The sequence below is a fragment of the Acomys russatus genome, chromosome 5 (assembly GCF_903995435.1).
Source record: "Acomys russatus chromosome 5, mAcoRus1.1, whole genome shotgun sequence".
NCBI classification, from domain to species: Eukaryota; Metazoa; Chordata; class Mammalia; order Rodentia; family Muridae; genus Acomys; species Acomys russatus.
Window position 1 is genome coordinate 9,414,473 of NC_067141.1, and position 16,535 is coordinate 9,431,007.

General features: G+C 44.3%; 1 pseudogene; it reads left to right on the top strand.

The window, feature by feature from the left end:
* Positions 1-14,244: 14,244 nt before the first annotated feature.
* Positions 14,245-15,090, top strand: LOC127189944 (40S ribosomal protein S6-like; annotated as a pseudogene).
* The last annotated feature ends 1,445 nt before the right edge of the window (positions 15,091-16,535 follow it).

The window sequence follows — 16,535 nt, forward strand, 5'->3', positions numbered from 1 at the left end:
AGCGGCAGTTAGCGGACAATGGTTCCCTTTTCTTTGCTGAGTACGAGCCGAGAGAAAGGTGAGAGGCTAAGAGACTGTGATGGGTAATCTTCCTTGTCAATTTAACTGGATTTGGAACCATTTAGAACAGTGTGGTTCTCAGCCTTCCTAATGCTGCTTTAATATAGTTCCTCCTGTTGTAATGACCCCAAATCATAAAATTGTTTTCATTGCTACTTCGTAACTGTAATTTTGCTACGTTTCTAAGTTGCAATGCAAATATCTGATATGCACCTCTGCGAAAGGGTCACTTGACCTCCCAGATGGGTCACGACCCACAGGTTGAGAACTGCTGACCTGGAAGCTGCGTATCTGGGCATGTCTATGACCCTGCCTCTAGAGGATCTGAACGGAGGACTGAGGACCTAGCTGCCGTGGGCAGCAGCATCTCACAGGCAGGGACTCCAGACAGAATAAAAAGGGACAAAGAAGGGGGATGGTTAAGAGCACTGGTTCCTTTTGTTTGTTTTGTTTTGTTTTTTTGTTTTTTGACACAGAGTTTCTCTGTGTAGCCCTGGCTATACTGGAACTTGCTCTGTAAATCAGGCTAGCCTCGAACTCACAGAGGTCTGCCCGCCTCTGCCTCCTGGGAGTTCTGGGATTAAAGGTGTGCACCACCACTGCCCAGTTGCATGTATGGCTTTTGCAGAGGACCTGAGTTCAGTTTTTAGCACCGATGAAGCCTGTTACTTCAGCTCCAGGGAATCTGATGCCGCTGGCCTCCAAGGGCATCTACCTATACTCACTCATATACACAAAGGCCCCAGACACACATTACATACACAGATAATTTTAAAAATACATCTTTAAATGTATTTCACTTTTCTTGTTACTGCAACAAAATACCCATGAAGAATCAATTTAAGGGAGGTAGAGTTGGTTTTGACATAGAGTTCAAAGGGATTTGTTTTAGCACAGAGGAGAAGTGGGAGGCAGCTGGTCACATTGCATCACTTTAGGATGCAGAAGTGACTGTTTATCCTCAGCTCTATTCTCCCGTGGCTGTGCATTGGGTGCTGCGACCCACAGTCGATGTGGGGCTTCATGCTTAAGTTAACCTAAGCTAAATAATGTTACAGGCATGCCCGGAGGCTTGCCCTCTAAGTGATTGTAATATCTTGTCATTTTTGTCACTATTAACCAGAATAGGGTGTAAGAAACACAGCTAGGGGTAACAGTTGGATTCCTTTTTAATATTTGTTTTAAAGTTCAAATTATAAATAATACAATATTCTATTTCTTTTGAATGGCTTTTGCCTAGTTGGGTTGGCCTCTTTCACCACAAAGGACTTTTTCTAGCCCAGTGGTGGTGCTTGTTCTGCCAGCGCTGGCCCAAGGATGGTAGCTTGCTGGGACTTAAGGTGGCTGAGGCTGCTGACAAGGCCACTATGTCCTGAGAAGGTGTCCTGAGAATGCTTGCTTTCTCCAACCCACCAGTGTCAGTCACAGCAACGGTGACCACAATTCCCCACCAAGGTTGAGGCCACTCTGCCGCCTCTCAACTCCCTCTATTAGCTATTTTCCTTTTCCATGACAAAATCAGGAGCAGAGAACATCAAATGACTAGGGAGGACTGTCTCACTCAACGCCTTTGGAGGCTTCGGCTTCCTGTGTGGTCAGATGGTATGTACCAGTGTGATGGAGCTGTGAGCAAGCCCTCAATTAAATGCTTTCTTTTATAAGTTGCCTTAGTTATGGTGTCTCTTCACAGCACTAGAACAGGAGAAATTAGTACCAAGGACTCAGGTACCAGGGACTGCCACTGTTGTAACAGGCGTGGCCATGCAGTTGTTTGGGAGAAGATGGAAGACTTTGGACTAGAAAAGAGGTTGAATGCTTCAAGCAGGGCTTGATGGTCCATCCTAGCAGGAGCATGGTACACAGCAGTGCTAAGGGCAGTGCTGGCTTTGACCTTTCCCAAACCTACTTCATTTGGGGTTCTTTAATGTTATACCTCCCTTCCAACCTACCTACCCTAGATAGGAGAGATAAGAGGCTAATGGGAATGGGAGAAGTAGACCTTTTTGGACTCAGTTCCTGGGAGCGATTGCCCTTGGCATAGTTGGCGCAGGATTTCAGCAGACCAGCAATTCAACCAAAGTTGTTGCTGGAACCTGGAACAGCAGCCCGAACCCAGAGCCCTGATGTGTTCTCTGGCGAGGTGCTTTCTAGGAGCGTCTTGAAGTGGAGTGATAAACAGCCAAACAATTCCAAGACCCAAAAAGCCCCCCTCCTATTTTGGGGCATATATTTTATATATATATTTATATATATATATATATATATATATATATATATATATATATATATATATATATATATATATATCTCCTCTAAGAGTCTGCACTAAGATGTGTTTCAGCTGGCAAAAACCAAGGCCCCACACTAGGTGGTTTGTCTTCTAGTGGATAAACATCACCAGATCTCTCACAAATCTGTTCCCCATCCCACACTTGGAATCAAAACAAAAACATGTTTATATCCACCACAGGGCAATGTGAACTGTGAGGTCCCGCTTAGGAGACTTCAGAGGAGAAGAATATCACCAGTGAAATGCCCAAGTCACGAAACCTCCACAGACTACTAGAGACCAGCCAGATGCCATTTACAGTGTCTTTTTTTATTGAGCAAGCTCCGAAGCATGGACCATCCGTTCCTCAGAGGCTGAGGAAGGTGGGCGGCCTCGTCTCCTCAGGATACAAGGTTTATTAAGGCAGAAACCACAAGTGGGACTTTCCCAGCCTTGGAATTATGTAATTGGGTAAGGGGTATAGAGGAAGCTAGTCTTCAGGGGGACTCATCAAAAGTTTTTCATCTGCTGTAGCTGTCACACTGCAGGTCTCCCACACAACTGGGTAAGGGAAAGCTGGCCCTAATCTGATAAGGTGAGCTTTTGTTTGGATCTGCACAGGGCAGGCACGGGGGCTTCTGCTCGGGGAAGCTAGTCCTTGTCCAGTTCCCGCACCAGCTGGTCTACAGACCATTTGTGTGTGTGTGCGTGCATGCATGCGTGTGTGTGTGTGTGTGTGTGTGTGTGTATGTATGTGTGTGTGTATGTGTGCGTGTGTATGTATGTGTGTGTATGTGTGTGTGTGTGTGCATGCGTGTGTGTGTGTATGTATGTGTGTGTATGTGTGTGTTTGTGTGTGTGTATGTGTGTGTGTGTGTGTGTGTGTGTGATATTTTGGCAAAGAATGTGGCTGTCTTTTCCCCTTGCCCTAAAAATGTACTTGAGGCTAAACTGAAGAATTTTGGATTAATGCAGTTGGCAGAGATTTTAAGACGGCTTAGTGTTGACTGCCTCACATGGTTCTCGGTGACCACTCTTATGCCTGTCTACAATGCATAAGAGAAATACAAAATGTACAGTTTGAAGAGAAAAAGAACACCAGGAAATATAATGTTAGAGCCAACTTGTCACCCATCTCCAGTGGAGTCTGTGTGACAAATACTACACAGGCCTGAGACTAAGACCCCCGAAAAGAAGAGAGTCTCCTGGATTGGGGTCGATATTCCTGACAGGAGAAATCTGATTGCAGTTTTTTTCCTTCTCTCATGGCTGGGAGCTATTTTCTACCCTTTATCCTATTTCTTAAAACTTCACTCCCAGTTCAGGATCTTTTTCAGGTATGCCTGTTGCTATGAGAGATGTTGCTAACATGGGACTGCAGCCAGGGACCGTTCAAGCTTAAAGTTTATCGTCAAGCTCTGCTGGTCTCCACTTATCAAAGAAACATAGCCAAGGATTAGCCATTTGGCACTATCTTGTGACATTTACCAAAAAACAGTATGTTTCAAAAAACTGTCTTGATTCCCGTAACCTCAGCACCAGGTGCTGGGCAAAATAATTAGCAAGAGAAGGCTGACCTTTGACGAGGAATGCCTCCGTACCAATACCAAGGCAATTACTTAATAATGATGACGTCTTTTACTGTGCATTTAAAGTTATAATTCAAATTATGACAAAACTATCTGTACCTGTACCATGTGTGCTCGATTGCTCACTGATCCCTTTGAACCTACTCCATGGAAACTGTAACTGCAACACAGCCCCACAACACAGCCCCCCCCTGCATTTTTCAAATATACATTTGAAAAAAAATGTATATAACCCTAGACTGCTTGCTTGAAAAATACACTCAGATGGAAACTCAAACTTGAGTCACCTCTGTTTGTCAACGCCCTATCTCCTGTACACCGATGCTCCAAGAACTCCCGTCCCTAAGAACCATTCCCCAACTGAGCTGATCTATGGCACCAAGTCCTGTGCTCAAGGAGATAAAACTAAAGCTGATTCGAAATGGACCAGAAGGAGTAGTGAGTGCCCTCAGAGTAAGACCCCACCCAGCCAAGCATCCAGTTTGTGAAAGGAATTAAATGAAAAGTTAAGCAGCAAACAAACAAAACTCCCAAACAAACAAACAAACAAACACCCCAAACAAAACAAAACAACCCCCCAAACCCTAACAAAACAAGAAAAACAAAACACCCACCCATCAGCAATGGACAGTTTATGCACATTGAACTCAAGGAGGAGTATGGAGTCCAGCCTCAGTGAACAGAACTTGGCAGCTTCACCTATGTGTTTCTGATTTTAGAGTCAAGAAACATACAGGAAAAGGAGCTGTGGAACCTTCCTCTGTGGTAAAGGAAAACCACCGAGGCCAGGTGTGTGGCAGGAGAGTCTCCATATGGAGGCCCAGAGAGGCCATTGCACAAATCTCTGCAGGTTGAAACCTGGATTGCATTGGAGACCCCCAAGATGCTGGAGATGCCAGGGCTGTGGGGGTACCTGCTGAGGAGAGCTGCCCTGCATGGAGACAGCCCAAGAGAGAGAAGTGCATTGCAGGCAGCAAAGTGGGAAGGGAAGCGCCATCTAACACACCCTTTATCATCAGACATGGAGTTACAGAGTCTGGAGTTTGACCTGCTGGCTTTTCATTCTGGCTTTGGTCCAGTATTCCTCACTGTGCTCCCCTTCCTCCCTTTTGGAATGACAATGCATACGTCCTGTGCCGCTGTGTGTTGGAAGCATGTGATCTGCTTTTTTGACTTTGATTTTTATAGGGGTTTACAGTTTAAGAGATTACCTTGAGTCACCTCTGAAGAGACTTTGGACTTTTAAAAAGCTGAGACTGTGGGAGACAATGGGGACCTTCGGAGTTGTGTTAAATGCATTTTGCATTATGCTTTGGCTCCAAGGCCACGGGGGCCAGGTAGTTTGAATGACAGTGGCCCCCATAGGCTTGTAAGTTTAAATGCTTGATTCCCACCTAGTGGAACTGTTTGGGAAGGATTAGGAGGTGTGGCCTTTGAGGAGGCGTGGCACTTGGGGGTGGACTTGAAGTTTCAAAAGCCCACACCAGGCCCGTGTCAGTTTCTCTCTGCCAGCTTGATGCCTGTGGAACAGGATGTAAACCTCTCGGTTACTTTTCCAGTGCCATGCCTGTCTGCTTTCTGCCATGATGATGGACTAACCTAAAATCGTAAGCAAGCCCTCAATTAAATGCTTTCTTTTATAAGAGTTGCCTAGGTCACACTATCTCTCCACAGTAAGGCTCTGTAAAGAAGCCCAACCATTGTTACCTCAAAGTGAAAATGTTGGCAGAGTGGTACCTTGGTTTGTTGTTGGGAGGAAGGAATAGATGTTGCTTTACATTTCGGACAGGGAGAGAATTTTAGCAAAAACGGAACAATGTGCAGTGTCCTGCCAGCTTGCTCACAAGTGTCACATGGTGTCCTGGTTGGGAAAGTTCACTCCAGGGAACCTTAGCATCACTGTTCATTGCCTGCTGGTGCCCCTGAGTCCCAACTGGGTGACTGGGTTCTGTGTTTATATTTTGGTGGTGCTCCTTAAGAAAACTCTAACATAAAATGCAGTATAAAAGTGAAAACTCTACAGGGACAAACAAGACCCTTCCCCCCGCAGTGTCTTCCCTTCAAAGTTACCATCCAATCTTTCATGACCTCAGAGCATCTTCAAATAAGTTTTTTACCTCTCAGGATAGAAACTTGGTCCATGTCCAAGGTCACCCTGAGTGATTGCTAGGGTGGCAGAGTGGAAAGGAATAGCCTTTGGCTTCACACTGATTTACTTCCCCTCTTATCTCTGAATGCTTTTTGTTTTTCTTCTTCAAGATAGGGTTTCTCAGTGTAACCCTGGCTGCCCTGGACTCACTTTGTAGACCAGGCTGGCCTCTAACTCACAGAGATCTGCCTGCCCCTGCTTTCCTGAGTGCTGGGATTAAAGGTGTGTGCCACTATGCCTGCCTTTCTGAATGATTTTTAAATGTATTTTTAACTTTTTTGGTAAGCTCATACATAAACACAATGTATTTATGCCATTACTACTCTTCCCCTTTCCAAACTGTCCTACAGCCCCTTCCCACAAACCATCCCAATTTCATGTCATGTTTCTCCTTTTAAAAAGAATGGACAATTTTAAGCCTTACTTTTATATATTTCTTGTTATTACCAAAATAATTGCTTACTAAAACAGTTGCTATGAAAATATACACCTGTATGAAGGTGTGCCAGGTAAAATGTGACTTTTCTCACTCATTCTTTTGCCCTCTTTATTTTGTTTATATTTCTCTAGAAATAATTTTTTACAGCCCCTTTTCAATATTCTGTGTCTTGACCTGTGAACATTTTTCTTATTCTTTTGCATGTGTGCTGTGTGTGCGTGCACCCACTGAGCCATGTGCTGTGGGGTGCCAGACTATCCCACAACTTTCTCAGAGGCCCTGATGAGGAGACAAGGGGAACTTTAGTTCTGTGCCTTGTCCAGGGGGTGCACTTGGCAAGGCTTTCCTGAGGCTAGAGCCAGTGCCTTGAAGGAGTCAATGCTTCTGTTTCTAAGGAGCTGCCTCTTCTCCCTGGGCTGTGGTTATCAGTCCTAAGGCAGCTGTATCTGAGATATCCTGTCTTCTCTTTGCCAACATTGTCTAACTTAGCTGTCTCATGACCTTGGCCATTTTCCTCCTGTAAATAGTATGTATGCTACTGTACCTCTTACTAACCTTCCGTGGCATAAGGCATAGCTTGTGAAAGACCTCTTGACCCCAGCTTTTATCTTTCTAACTTTCTTATCTCCTGGCACATATTCAAATAGGATACTGCTAGCACATAGGAAAGTGGGATTACTCCTCACCGTTGCTTGCCAGTATGTACTATCTCTCTTTCCTATTGGTGACCATAGGCTGTTTTTGGATTGGTGGAACACTAGTGTAAAAACAGAGGCTTCCCAGATGTGCCCCAGTTCTCAAAATAATACCTCTGAGACTTCATTACTTATGAATCAATGCCTGGGCCATAAGCTTTGGCTCGTTCCCGGACTGGCTTGTGACTTATTTTGCCTGTTTATCCTCTTCTATGTGTGCCACATGGCTGGTTACCTCTCTTCAGTTTCATGTGTCCGTCTTCCTTAGAGTCCGGGGTAAATCTCTCACCTCTTTCTATCCCAGAGTTCATCTCTCTCTGCCGGAACTCCCACCTCCTATTTCCTGCCTCAGTTAATAGGCCCTCAGCTTTTATTGACGGATGAAGCTTTTATACAGTACACAAGAGATTCTCTCTAGACACTGGTTTCTTTAGTTGTGAAGTGGAAATGCTGTTCACCTCCCAATGCTTTAGTAAGGACCCGAGCATCTATCTAAGAGCCTTGTAGTGTCATCTTCATGATGTCATTCCTGCTCAACTCATGTAAACATGTGGAAAAGTGAATCATAGAGGAAAGTGATTTAATACATACTATTGCTAAGAAGAAAGACAGACATCAGTGAAGGGGCTACCTTTCTTTTTGTTTTAATTTTTTAAATGCTTGTGTGTGTGTGTGTGTGTGTGTGTGTGTGTGTGTGTGTGTGTGTGTGTGCACGAGTGCATGTGTGCACGCGCATGTGTGCATATACACATTTACACATGAGAATGCTTTCAATTCTCTTGGGTATATATACCAAAGGTTGGCAATTGCCTATTTAATTGTTTTGTAGCTCACAGTGGTCTATAATCAATGCCCCTGCCTCAGTTTTCTGAGCATTGCGATTATATGTGTGCAGCAATGGGGTTTTGGGCATTGAGAAAAAAGTTCCTAAGTGTTTCGTTGTGTCATTTGCTCTGAGAACTGAGGCGTGACTGGCAGGCGCAGCTTCCTGTGGCAGAAAAGAGGCGTCTGTGTCCAATGGTTCCCCTGTGTGTTGAGCTTGCAGAATCCCTGTGCCCCTCGCTGTTTCACAGCAGGGCTGCCAAAGGCATCCAGCAATTGGGAGATTTGCTGCTGTGTTGTTAACGTTCAAGACTTCCACAGATGCACATTTTTCTATTTTATTGTGCATGTCTAACCACTGAAATGACCCTGAACAATGTGTGAACTGCAATAAAGCATCAACATTTGACATCCAGAAAAATAAAAATGCAGTGGGAAGAAATAACAGTTGGTGGGGGGGGCGGGAGAAGGCGAGGAGAGGCTCCTGGCAAACATGTCTGTACTGAAATGCCAAGACTGGCTAATATATCTCCTCCACCCTAGTGTTTAAACTTCCCTTTTTAGTGTACCATTGTGACGGCAGAAGACTGTGAGCAACTGCAGTGTCTGTCCAAGAGAGGTGGTTAGACAAATGGCAGCCCTCCAGGCCTCAGGGTCCTGTACAGCTGTGACAACAAATGATGAGCCTTCCTGATGAGGAAGAGCTGCCAGACAGCCACAGCAAAGGTCAGATGATGGGCAGAGTGGCTAGTCAGCGGCCTTTGTGGGAAGGTGTGTGTGTGTGTGTGTGTGTGTGTGTGTGTGTGTTTGCACGCCTGCATCTCTAAGACATCCTTATGCTTTTCCATATTCATTTAATGAGAGCCAGGAAAGATGAATAAGAAACCAGCATAAGGAGGGAATGTCACATTAGCGTTTCCTATATGTACCTTAGTTTTGGGTTGTGGTGGTTAATTTAGAAGTAGGGTCTAATATATGTTAATTATTAGCCCTATAATTATTATTACAGCGGTATTTTCTAACCCACTATCAATCAATAAAAACACAAACACCTGTTATATTTTAAAATAGCCTTGGTTCACCCGGGGCAGGGCAGATATTAATCCTCTACACTACTTCCACACTGGGGTAGGTATCCCATATCTTGCCCCAATCTCATGCCACCTGCTTCTAATAATTTCTATCGCGCTACCTTCCATCCATAATCCTAAATACGTGCTAATGTTCTTCATCTGGGCCGAATCCTCCATCCATGCCGGCCATGGGCTTCTCCTCCAGCTCACCCATGGCGGCGGCCTCCTTCCTCTTCCTCTTCTTGTCTCTCGCCCCTCTAATCTCTTCCAGACTCTCTGCTAAAAGCCCGGGAACCTTAGCCTCACATACCCCAATGCCCTGCCTGGGTGTGTTGGCTTTTTGTTGGTCAGACAGGAATAAGTTTTTAGACGAGGTTACAAACATTTGGGGTATGTGAGTCTGCTCATTTGGGCAGCACCCAGACCAAACCTGAATCTTGGGTCATGTGACTACATCTCTCATTGAAAATAAAGATGAAAAAGGCTTCCATTTTCCAGACAGCATTGCTGTAGGTGATTCTTGGCATCTTAATTATGTGGATTTGTTGGCAACTGACAGCTGCATGACTTCTTACAAGAAAAACAAATCTGTTACAAGCTGAATTCATCGTTTAATCAAGAAGCCAGCAACCTCTGGTCCCCTCTCTTCAGGTGCCCCAGGAAAGATGGAGGTGTGATGGGGCACAAGTCTCATTCAGCAACTGGCCCTTGGCTAGTGTCGGTCCTTAAATAGACAGGAGTCTAGGTGTTACTGTGTGCTTGCTTCTCCATGTAAGCACTAGTGGAGAGACAGACCCTCCCCTGCCTGTTTTGTTTTGTTTTTTCCTGTCGACATCCACTCTACCTAGGGACTCTACAGTGGCAGCAGTGAAGGTTGTGACCTTGGGGGGTTGGGAATTATAACCAGCATGAATCCATTTGTGAGCCTGTTGACCTGCTGGTCGCTGAGCTGCTGTTGATTTTGCTGCAGCTCTTGGTTTCCTCATACAAGCCAAGGCCTTCTACTGCACCGCGCATGCAGTGATCTCCACCTGACAAACCAAGTTGCAGGAAAGATGGAGGAACCTGAATAAAACCAGCCCCAGCCCATCCTGCCTCAGTTTCCTCCTCTACCAACCCCCCACTCCCAGCCCTGTGCCAAACAACCCCCTTTCACCAAAGATTTGGAAGGCCAGTTGCTTCTTGTTCAGGACGTCATAGCCACAGTCTGCAAAAAGGGCAGCTATTGATTAATGCAGTGTAGTGTCAGTTAGATGGACACTCCTGAGGTCTTTTATCTGTTGCAGCTTTGTCTTTCTTCTTCTTTCATTACATCAGGTATATTGCCCTGTAAATTGTGGTAGTGGTACCAGGGATAAAAAATTAAGGAATTTTTAACTTTTCAATATTTGTGTAGTTCAGTTTTTCTACATTTTAGTACAGAAACTTTAACAAAATGCAGTTTTGAAGGTGTTTCCTTGTAAGTTAACAAATAAAGAAGATCATTGTTAATTGCTATTTTGTATGAATTTTGCTAAAGTTAACTGTAAAGAAACACCTACTGAGTTGCAATTGAAGGGGAAGCTATTCTCACTTCCAAAACCATGATGAACAGGCACTGCCATGTGGAGAGAATAGATGTTTGTATGTTTGCAATGTGTGTTTTAGATAATTAGGATTGGGTAATAAAAAAATAGCATATTTGTGGATTTAATAGCATTAAGATTACCTTCAAATGAAAAATATCTCAAAAGTTACTATTTGGTTTTTGTGCATTTTCTTTCAAAATGTAATCATGATTTTAGTGTGTTAGATTTATTGAGTCCTAGCCATGTTAAGAACATCTCCATTCCACATTTACCTTGATCACATTGATACCGCTGCCAAGAAGTTTGGGGTATAAAGAGTTTATTCTGCCCTCTACTTACCAAGGGTGGAGGATGTATTTCATCTCCCAGTGTAAGTCTTTACTTTAAATGCAGAACCACTAAGTTTGCTGAGTCTGAGTAAACTGGTGGGTGCCTGGTTTGTTCTGCTTTTCAAATTCAAGATCTCAAAGCCTGTTGGTCTAGTAGTCACTTTCCTTAAGTGTCCCCTACCCCCTACACACACAACTTTTCAGAGCAAAGGAATAAAAGTCACTTGTTTGAACCCCTGAAAAAAAAATGCCCTGGCAACTGGATCTTATGGAGTCATTTTCTCACCTGAGGTTCCCTCCTTTCAGATAACCCTAGTTTGTGTGTCAAGTTGACCTAAGACTAGTCAGCACCCCCCCAAAACAAACAAAACCAAAACCAAAACCAAAACCAACCAACCAACCAACCAAACAAACCCAGACTCACAAATCTATGCTAAAATGACAACAAATGGCAGGCAAGGCAAGGTGTCTCTTGAGGATAAGTGAAAAGCAACCTAGAAGATACAGTAATCATTGGTGTATGCCCCAAGCATCGCAGCCTTGAAATCCATTAAGCCCCTTGTAATAGGATTAAGAGGAGAGGCAGAATCCAAGGACCACAGTTGGGGATTGTGGCACGTACCCAAAGGCTGGCAAATCAAACAGACTTTCCTGCTCCCCCAACAGAGAGAAGTTTGAGAACATGATTGCTTCTTTAAAATTAGTGGATCTAAGTTTAACTTTACAGTCTAGACAGAGAATATATTCTTCTGAGGCCACCCAGAAGAGCTGCAAAATTATTCATGTATGTATGCTGCCACCAAGAAAGCCTTGGTGAATTTGTGCGAAATGACTTTGTGTGATCTATATATTGTGGTGGAAATGGAAGAAAATCACAGGTCACACTGGAGGGTGAGGTAGGAGGAATTGTGGCTGGGTTGTCCCTCAAGGCAAAGGTGAGTTTGCAGATGCAGTTAAGGTTTGGGGAGAGCTGCTTGGATGATGTAGCCAAGCAGCGAACCTCTCCCAGATAAAAGTGGAGGTGGGAATATGTTAATGACTGTTCTTGCTGCTGTGATAAAATCCCAACAAAAGCAACTTTAGGAAGGATTTTTTTTTCCTCACAATTTGAGTGTGAGGCAGTGGTGGCACACACCTTTAATCCCGGCACAATCTGAGGGTGCAGCTCACCACGACAGGGAAGGCATGGAGGCAGGACTGTTAGCAGCACTGCACTGGAGTCCTAGGTGGTTGGTTACATCACACAGTCAGGAAGCAGAGACCAGCAAGCGCTGCTGCTCACAGCTGTCTCCTTTTAAAAAGTTAATTAATGTATATTCCCGACTGGCCTCGAACTCCAGATCCTTCTGCCTCTGCCTCCTTCAGCAAATCCTACTGGTCAGCACCACCAGAACCAGAAATTTGTGGACAAATGGAGGAAATTAGAAACAATCATACTGAGTGAGTTAACTCAGAAACAGAAAGACTCACACGGTATATATTCACTTATAATTGGACACTAGCCCAAAAGGCATGACTCATGAATGTCTTCACTTACCAAGAGATTGGGGCAGATGTGAAGACTTCCTACTGGGACTCTAGGTAAGAGAAATATAGGAGATGGGGAAATAAAAGGATCTAGAGGATCTTAGAAACCTACAAGAAGAACATTGTAACGGGTGGATCAGGGCCCAGGGGTGTCTGCTCAAACTACTGCACTAACCAAGGACAATACAAGTGGTAAACTCTGATCTAGCCAATGGACAGGACATCCTCCACAGTTATGTGGAGAGCAGGGACTAACCCTGACATGAGCTCTGGTGCCCCATATTTGATGACCTCCTTTTCGTGGAGAGCCCTGGTGGCACTCAAAGAGAGAATAGGCAGACTACCAAGATGAGACTTGTTAGCCTACTACCATAAAGTGGGGGAGGAGAACTCTCCCTTGGACATAGACCTAAGGGAGGGTAATAGGGCGGGGGTGGGAGGGTAAGAGGAACGGAAGGATACGAGTGATGGGAGAACAATTGAGTTGTAATCTGAATAAATTAATTAAAATTCAAAAAAGAAAAAGTTAATTAAAAAAATTGTTTTAGATTTATTTATTTTATTTTATGAGTATGAATGTTTTGCGTGAATGTATGTATCATGTTCACGCTTGAGCGGGAATAATAGATGGTTGTGAACCACCATGTGGATGCTGGGAATCAGACCTGGGTCCTCTGCAAGAATAACAATCGCTCTTAACTGCTGAGCCGTCTCTCCAGCCCCAAGATATTTTATTTTTTGTTACATGTACATATGCGTATCTGTGTGTGTGTGTGTGTGTGTGTGTGTGTGTGTGTGTGTGCATGCACAAGTAAGTGTAGGTACCTCTGAGGTCCCAAAGAAAAGGTCAGATGCCCCGGAGCTTCAGGTGGTTGTGAGCTACCTGACATGGGCGTTGGGAACTGAACTTGAGACCTCTGCGAGAGCAGTACATATCCTTCAGTACTGAACTATCTTTCCAGAGCCAGCTTTCTTTTTTTCATTCAGTCTGGGACTCAAGCTCATGAAATGGTGCCACCCACATTTGTGTATCTCTTCCCCCTATCTCCCTCCCTCCCCCCCCTCTTTCTCTCTCTCTCGGCATGCGTGCATGCATGTGTGTGTGCATGCATGTGTATGTGTGTGTGTGTGTGTGTGTGTGTGCGCGCGTGTGCTGTAGTGTATGTGGTGTGTGTATGTGTGTATGTGCTCATGTCTGTGGAGGTCTGAGGTTGACATTCGGCGGCAGGGTTCTGACCTCTCATGCAGTCCTCACTGGTTGGTTGTTAGAGACACTGGTTCCTGGCAATATTACAGCAAGTAAGACAGAGCACTGGTTGGTTGCAGTCTTGTGGAGCCTGTCACAAGAACTGGGTGTGTGTGCGTGGCTGAGGCTGGCGGTGATGCAGAATTCTTAGGACTGAAGGACCAAAGTGGCACATAGTGATATTTTATGATACAATTAAACCTAATTAAGAAGGAAATTCGTAGATCTGAGTGTAATTTTAAACAAACAAGAGGGATAATTAAGGGGGCTGTGGGCTCAGCTTTCAATTCAAATAACTAGGATAGAAAAAAAAACTATAGGAAGTTTGGAAGAAATGGTTAGCAGAAATTCATGGAAGAGTGAAGTAAGTGACATGGTTTTTCAAAATTGAAAGCTCGGCTTTGGCCAGTGAGTTGGGAGTAAGAATTTATGTGTGGTTCTTTTTCGTGGTGCCTCCTAGGCGGTCGGCTGTGCCAGGATGAAGCTGAGTATCTCCTTCCCTGCCACCGGCTGTCAGAAACTCATTGAGGTGGATATTAACGTGATCTTCGTACTTTCTATGAGAAGCGCTGGGCCTCAGAAGTAGCTGCTGTTGCTCTGGGCGAACAGTAGAAGGGTTATGTGGTCCAGACTAGTAGTGGGGACGACAAACAAGGTTTTCCCACGAAGCGAGGCGTTGTGACCCCTAGCAGAGTGCGCCTGCTGTTGAGTAAGGGGCATTCTTGTTATAGACCAAGGAGAACCAGAGCGAGGAAGCACAAGTCTGCTCGTGGATGCATTGTGGGTGCCAATCTGAGTGTTCTCAACTTGGTTATTGTCAAAAAAAAAAAAAAAAAAAAAGGAGAGAAGGATGTTCCTGGACTGACAGTCGCTACTGTGCCTCATCGGCTGGGACCTAAAAGAGCTAGCAGAATCCAGAAGCTCTTTAATCTCTCTAAAGAAGATGACGTTGGCCAACATGTTTTCAGAAAGCCCTTAAATAAAGAAGGTAAGAAGCCCAGGACCAAAGCACCCAAGATTCAGCGTCTTGTCCCTCCTGGTGTCCTGCAACACAAACGCCGACGCACAGCTCTGAAGAAACAGCGGGTGTCCTGCAACACAAACGCCGACGCACAGCTCTGAAGAAACAGCGGGTGTCCTGCAACACAAACGCCGACGCACAGCTCTGCGTCCTAAGAAAAACAAAGAGGCTGCAGAATACGCTAAACTTGTGACCAAGAGAATGAAGGAAGCCAAAGAAAAGCTCTAGGAACAGACTCCCAAGAGACATAAGCTGTCCTCTCTGAGAGCTTCTACTTCTAAGTCTGAATTCAGTAAAAAATAAATGTTTTTAAAAGATTTTTAAAAATTTATTATGCATACAGTATTCTGCCTGCATGTACACCTGCAGGCCAGAAGAGGGCACCAGATCTTACTATAGATGGTTGTGAGCCATCATGTGGTTGCTGGGAATTAGACTCAGGACCTTTGGAAGAGCAGTCAGTGCTTTTAACCTCTGAGCCGTCTGTCCAGCCCCAAAAATAAATCTTTAAGAGTAACAAATAAATGATCATACCTTGAAAAAAAAGAAAGAAAGAATTTATGTGTGACTTCCCCGTGTGTCCTCTGCCCTGCTGAAGGGATTGTAGAAGGCACATATGAAGAGACCATGTCCTCAATGTGAGGGCGAGGGCGACATCCAAGAGTGGTGGTCTAGCTAGGGGCCTAATGGTTGCAGGGACATTGAAGCATCCCAACTCTACACTCAGACTTTTAATGGGAATGAAATTAGTGCTTGCCAACACCCCACCCCCCACCCCCGACAGTCTTGCTTTATAGCCTAGGCTGGCCTTGAACTCACCAAGCAGCCCACGCTGGCCTCTGGTTCTTGACCCTTTTGCCTCAGTCTCTCACATGCTGGGATTCCAGGTGCGCACCACCACACCAGGCCGAATTTCTGCCTTTTTGGAGCCAGGATTATTTGTCTCTTGTACACACAGCTGAATCTATATCCTAAGTAATACAGAGCTGCGGTAAACTTGTCATAATTTTTAGATAGAATGAGAATTTACACGGTAAACTGAAGAAAGTAGGCAAGGCATTAAAATTAATAAGAGAATTAAAAGTTCTGCAAGATGGGGGTGGGGGTTGAAAAGACCACTACTAGTGGTACCTGATAGTCTAGAAATGACTCATTATAAAATGTGAATGAAATAAGGTACCAATTAAAATCATGAAAATACCCAGGCCTGACATCTGTACATTTTCTAGGAATTAACATAATTAAAAAGTCTCAAGACCTTTATGAAGAAAAATTTGAAAGACAATGAAAGTATATAAAATAAGATGTAAATAAATAAAGAACATGGGTGGGAAGACCGCCATAGCCCTGCTGAGGCTCACATAATTAGTCCATAAACTCAGCGCAGCTCCAATTAAAACCAAAGACTGTTTTTAGGGGACTTAATAAAAGACATTAGATGGATGAACAAAAGCTTCCTGAATAACTAGAAATTTTAGGGGAAAAGAAGTATGAAAAGAGACTCATGCTACCAGGCAGGTCAGTTCTTGGACTGTTTCTATTTATTTATTTGTCAGTTCTTTTTACTTTTTTCATTTGTATATTATTTTTATTTATTTTTTATTGGTATGTGTGTGCGTGCGTGTGTGCGTGCGTGTGTGTGTGCGTGTGTGTGTGTGTGTGTGTGTAAGCATGTAGAAGCCAGAGGTTAACAACGAGTGTTTTCCTAACTGCCCCACCTGGAGCTTCCTGATTGGCTAATTTTATGT